The sequence below is a fragment of the Bison bison genome, unplaced genomic scaffold (genome assembly GCF_000754665.1).
Source record: "Bison bison bison isolate TAMUID 2011002044 unplaced genomic scaffold, Bison_UMD1.0 scf7180017864518, whole genome shotgun sequence".
Taxonomy (NCBI): Eukaryota; Metazoa; Chordata; class Mammalia; order Artiodactyla; family Bovidae; genus Bison; species Bison bison.
In genome coordinates, this window is record NW_011495071.1 from 18,240,975 (window position 1) to 18,247,177 (window position 6,203).

The window sequence follows — 6,203 nt, forward strand, 5'->3', positions numbered from 1 at the left end:
CTCCTGCCACCACCACCACCACCGCCCCCCCACCCCGACTTCAGGTAGCTATGCCCGCGGAAGGGAGATGGGTATTTCCGCGGACTCTTTCCCGGTCCCTTTAAGGGTGCCTGCGGCACCTCTGTCCGTTCTAGTCCTCAGCGCCAGCCCCCGCGAGGGAGGATGGGGGCGGACGAGTGCGGCGCCTTTAAGGGGCGCAGCCTCCCCGCGGCCCGGGTGGGGGCAGGGAGCGGGCACGGGCCCTTTAAGGCCGGCAGCGGGCACGTCGGGCAGGGCTCCCCGGCGGCCGGGCTGCGCCCCGGGCGGCGGCGGGGGCTTTGAGCCTGCCAGGGTGCTAACGGCCCCGACGGGGTGCCCGCGGCCGCACCGCTGGCTGCGGCCAGCCCGACACTCACCGTGGCTCGCCGGGAGCGCCCGCGCCCGCGCCCCCACTCGGATCCCGCGGCGGCGGCGGCGGTGAGTCCGGCGCGGGTAAACAGGCACCTCCGTCCCTGACCTACTTTCTGCCTTCCCTAAATGTCGCACCACTAACCTACTTTCCGACCAATCCGCTCCCCGCCGGCCCAGGCCCGGCCCCCCGCCCACCAATCGCTGTGCCCAACCCCCCTTCCCCGCCCACCAATGGAGGAGTCGCGGAGCCCGGATACCTGCCTCTTCCCTCCAGCCAATCCTAGAGCCCGAAGAGAGCCGGTCTCGGCGACCGCCCCCGGCCAATCCGCGCGCGGCTTGGCGGCCTGATAGCCAGTTGTGTGGCAGCAAGAGAGGCCGCTGACCAATGGCGAGGCGGCGTGGGCCGGTTTACCTGCTACTTTCCCGCCACCAATCGCTTGGCGCACAGAAGCACACGCCCCAAGGAGAGGACCAATCGACGTGTTTTCCCTGGATTTCCTCGCCCCTGTCCTCTCTCTTTCCCCTGGTCTCCCGTTAGCCTTGGCCACTGCGGGTCCAGACGCCGCACTCTTTGCAGTCGCTTGAGATGTCCTTCTCTAGGTTCCTGACTTGCTTCTGGGTCACGGCTCTCACTCCTCCTCCTTGCCCTTTTTTCACTCGGGGTATCCTGACTAAAGAAACATTTCCTCGTTCCCCTACCTCCAACTCCATCTAGGAAACCAGTTTTAGGAACACAGAGTGCCAGATCCTTCCCAAAACATCCTGGTTTGCCAAAGTCCAAACGAGAGAAGAAATACTTGGTATTTCTAGAAGGTTTTTCAATTCAAGTGTTCTTACGTTCTTTTCGTTCGTCCTGACCTCCAAGCATCCGATTGGAGCTGTCTTTCCTGTTCAAAAGAGAAAACTCTAGCCTGGAGCGATTCCAGTGCTTTTCCTTTCAGTGGCCGCACTACTGTGTGGCATACAACTTCCCAGTGGCTCTGTTTCTACCGTAGAAAAGCTGTCCAAGGAGTGAGACGGAAGGAAACAAATAGTTGCAGAAAATAAACATTTCATAACAAGATACAACTTGAGTACTGAGAGGAGGAAGAATCTTATTTTTGCATCTCAAGCACTTAACAGAGGGCCTTTAACACAAAGAGCTCCCTACCCTTTAGATATTAAACTCCCTAAATGAAAGGACCTCGTCTTTTTTGTTGTTATACTCACCCCCTCACCTTTAGCACCTAGCTGGGAGTGAGATGGAGGGATAGGGGCAGTGCCTGATTCCTAGCATGTTTGTTGACTGGATATGGGAACAAATTGATCTAATCACTTAGCTCAATCTTGTGACCCAGACTACTCTCCAAGACACTAGATTTCTAGCCTTGTTCATTGAACACAGAAACTGCATTTTAAATATTGTAAAACGGTAGCCTGTCCTCAGTTCACTACCAGGTACATAGTGGTTGTCCAGTACATGCTTGTGGCCTGAATGGTGACCATTTGCAAGGTTAACCAACTTCATCACTAGCTTACTACTTTTCTGAAGTTTACCTGCACGTGGAATTTGATTGCTGTTTACTTTGTCTCTGCCCTGATTTCATGAGGTGACCACACTGTGTAAGTGGGATTTTAGCAACGTATTTAACAAGATATTGTGGACAAGATGAGGAACTATAAATCTAGATTCTAATGTAATTAGTTGGATAAGAAACTTGTTAAGTAACCATTACCTAAAGATGCTGATTAATGAACCCCTGTCTGCCTGAAGGAAGAGCGGAGGTATAGACATTTGTGCAGCATCTACTGTATGCTAAGCACTTTCCCTGTATCCTCCCTCTTAATCCGGACAATCCCACTTTACTAATGAGGAAACTGAAACTCAGAGTTTAACCAGCTGACCCAAGGTCATACAGTAGGTGGATCCATAGAAGCCTGACATTTAAAGCAAGATGGGGTTACAGTGCTGCCCAGGGGTGGTCATTATACATGTAGAGTATCATCTCCAACGAAGGCCTGGCAAATAAAAACCCTCTACATGCCCAGGAGAGGGACCAGGATGTAACAAGGCTGGGAACTCTGTCATAGGAGGAAGGATTAAAGGAAGCAGAAGGTTTTGCCCCAGGGATACAAGATAACTGTCTTCACACATTTGAAGAGCTGTCAAATGGAAGAGAAATTGGACTTAATTTTAAGGACCCCACAAGGTCAAAGGGGGACCTATGGGTGGAAATTCTAGAATGACTCAATTTTCTAACAACTAGAGCCTCTTCTGCCCCAATAAGTTGAGTTTCTTGTCACAGAAAGTGTCCAAGTAAGAACTGGATCCACACATTATTTAATATAATCTTCATATCACATTGGCCCCAGCGATTAATATGCTAGCTCTCCACACTTGCTAGGTAGACAACTTCTATCCAGTAACTTAAACCTCTTTTGTATCCCATATAGGAATAGTAGAAATATTAGTCACTCAGTTGTGTCCAACTCTTTGTGACCCCATGGACTACAGCCCACCAGGCTCCTCTGTCCATGGAATTTTCCAGGCAAGAATACTGGAGTGGGTAGCCATTCCCTTCTCCAGTGGATCTTCCCAACCCAGGGATTAAACCCAGGTCTCCCACATAGCAGGTATTCTTTATCATCTAAACCAGCAGAGAAGCCCCATATCTACTTCACAAGATCATTGTGAGAGATAAGTGAGATAATGGACAGAAAGCCCCTGGCTCAATGCCTGGAACGCAGTAAAGAGTCAATGTGTATTAAATTAAAATTCTATGAAATAGATATTTACTGCTACCATTTTATAGATGGTGAAAACAAAGTAGCACAATCCAAAATAATCCCCCAAACTCTGATTCAATGATCAGATCCACTAGAATTAACTGAAGTTGTTTTTTTTTTTTTTTAATACAAAATCTCAAGCCCCAATCTAGAAGATTCTGTTAAATATCTTTGGGATTGGAAATGTAGTCAAATTTGGGAATGACTGATTTAATGGAACAAGCACAGGCTCTGAAGTCAAACAGACCTGAGGTCAAATTCCAGTACTGTTGGATTGAATGGAGAAGCTAATGACAGGACCAGGAAGTTATGCAGTCTGCTGTCTTTGGAAAGAAGTTGAGAAATCCTGAGATGGACATGTTAAAATTCTTGTGGAAAGCCCAGCAGAAATGTGTTGCTATAAATGGTAGCATGACAACAATATTTACTGCAGGTTTGCAGTGAGTCCCGTACTCTTCTAAGAGCCTTATTGCATTACCTCAATTTTCACGAATTCCTATAAGGCACTTACTTCTATTATTCCCATTTTACAGATGGGGAAACTGAAGATATCAGGCTATTTAGACAGTCTGACTCCAGAGCTCACACTCTTAAGTACTTCAGTAAATTACCTCTTCCTTTTGATGATTCCTTTGGAAAACAAAGAAACTTCATACTTTAGAGACATAAGTTCAAGAGTCACCAATTCAAAGGCAGTGAGCATTTTTTTTTTTAATTTCCAAATGATTAGGGTTTCATGTAGAAGAAAGGAGAATGCACAGGAGTATGCCTTAGAGATGGGGATGTCATCTCAGACTTAGGGAATGCAAGAAACAGAAGCCTCTCAATTAACTTAGTCCAAAGAGGGAGATTTCTCTGGAGGAGAAAATGGTAGCTCATAAAATCCTAGAGTAAGAAGCACAGCATATCCTTATAGAGGATTAGAACTAGGATGTAGCAGTTAGGCGTGAAGCAGTTCCTCTTTTCTCCTCTGGGGTCATGTGGCCCCTGGACTGGTCTTTTGCTCTATCTGCCTGATGATTCTCTTTTTCTGTAGCTCTTTACTCCACCCCATTTGTACATGGTCCTTCATGGATGCTCTCAACCCCTGAGAGAGAGAGAGAAAGAAATAGGAGAGATTGTCAAAGTGGGGCATGGGCTGAGCAACAGTCCCCAAAGATGCCTACTGAAGTGAGAGAAGAATCAGAACAGGAGAAAATACAGAGTAATAACAGAAAAAGAAGGAGAAGCAAGAAAGTGAAAAGCTGGATTTGAAAAACTGGAAGAAAATCTCAACAGGTGTAGAAACAAAATAAGGGGAATTTATACTTGAGCAAAAGGTTTTGTTACAACAACAAAGAAATTTGACTGTAAAAAAAGCTGTTTTCCTGAAACTGCTTCTAGAGCCAGATCAATGTAGGATATTGGGAAAATCGAGCATAGAAAAAATCAGTGAAGACAACATGTCACCAGTGAGTACAGATCACTTTTTGAAGACATTTGTCATTTAAGGGGAAATTAGGAAAAGAATCATCTGTCACAGCAGCTGATCCAGTTGAGAGTGGTTTATGATGATACGTGTAGGTGCACTTTGATTTTTTTAAACCAAGGTGGACATATCTGGGTGTACAAAAATGGGAACTTGAAACGATCAGGCATTGATGAGTTAACCAGTGTTTATAATAATTTCAGCTAATTTTCTTTAATGACCTTCCTTGACTCTTTTTTGAATAAGATAGCCCTAGCAGCTCAGAATGGGAAAGCAGTAATACCTTATTTGGAATGTGTCCTAGACTGTGTAATTAGGCTTTAGATTAGATCTTGTTTGCAGACATGGCCAAGATTTCAGAGATGTTGGTGATCAGATGTCAAGGGGCTTTTCCATTTGGCTGAGGGGTGTTTGCTAGAGGGAGCTAAAGCACCAGTAACCACATTGCTTCTCCAACAGAAGCCCTGAAGAACAAATAGACACTGTCTTTATAAAACTGGCACAGGTTTTGCCCTGCTTTGCTAAAGTGAGCATCACTAAAATTAATGCTCCAAATTAAAAAAAAAGAAAAAGAAAGTTTCTAGTTAGTAAAGCAACGTGAAGTGTTAAGTCAAGCCTTTTAAGTAGTACATTAACTTAAACGAGATTACAATATGCTTTTGAGAAAGAAAAGAGGGGATAGATTGGGAGGAATTTGACTTAACACATTATCAAAGCACACTGCAAAGTGTGCCGATTAGAGTAACCTGGAATTGGTTTAGAAACAAACCAAGAAGTGAAGGAAAAGGCATCCAGAAGTAGACCCAATGGACGTGAAAACTGAGTATAATTTAAAGGTGACTTTTAAATTATCAGGAAAAAAAGATGGATTTTTCAATAAATGCTACTAAAACAACTAGCTAGCCATGTTGAAACACATAAAGCTTGTTCTCTACCCTAATCTTTACAACAAAATATAACCAACCATTATTTAGGATTTGAATGTAAGAAGTGCAATCTATTAAAAAACATTAGAAGAAAATTTGAGTAAAATTTTTAAACTTGAAAGGCCTTTCTAAGCTTTACACAAAATTCAGAGACCATAAAAATAAAGGCTGATTATATAAATGTATGTGCACACCTGTAGACCCCCATACACACCCACACACATCATGGGCAAAAGAAATGGGACAACCAGCAAACAAGCCAAGAACACACTATTAAGAATACATCAGGATTTCCCTGGTGGCATGGTGGATAAGAATCTGTCTGCCAATGCTGGCGACATGGGTTCGATCCCTGGCCTGGGAAGCTTCCACATGCTGAGGAGCAACTAAGCCCATGCACCACAACTACTGAGCCTACATTTTAGAGCCCACGGGTTACATCTACTGAGTCTGTGTGCCGAAATCACTGAAGCCCAAGTGCCTAGAGCCTGTGTTCCACAGCAAGAGCAGCCACAGTGATGAGAAGCCCATGCACCACAACTAGAAAGCAGCCCCTGATTGCTGGGAACTACAGAGAGCCCGCACAAAGCAACAAGACTCAGCGCGGCCAACAGCAAATAAATAAATAATGCACCGTACATATTCCAGTTAAA

General features: G+C 45.2%; 1 protein-coding gene across 8 annotated transcripts in view; it reads right to left on the reverse strand.

Moving 5' to 3' along the window:
* ARNTL (aryl hydrocarbon receptor nuclear translocator-like) overlaps positions 1-594 on the reverse strand; it is a 108,964-nt gene extending 108,370 nt beyond the window's left edge. For 7 of the 8 annotated variants that reach the window (XM_010830592.1, XM_010830591.1, XM_010830596.1 and 4 more), the window contains exon 1: positions 396-594. The gene's annotated coding sequence lies outside the window, so the exon portion shown is untranslated. The remainder of the gene's footprint in view (positions 1-395) is intronic. The other variant, XM_010830590.1, reaches the window with a different exon arrangement.
* Between the last annotated feature and the right edge of the window lie 5,609 nt (positions 595-6,203).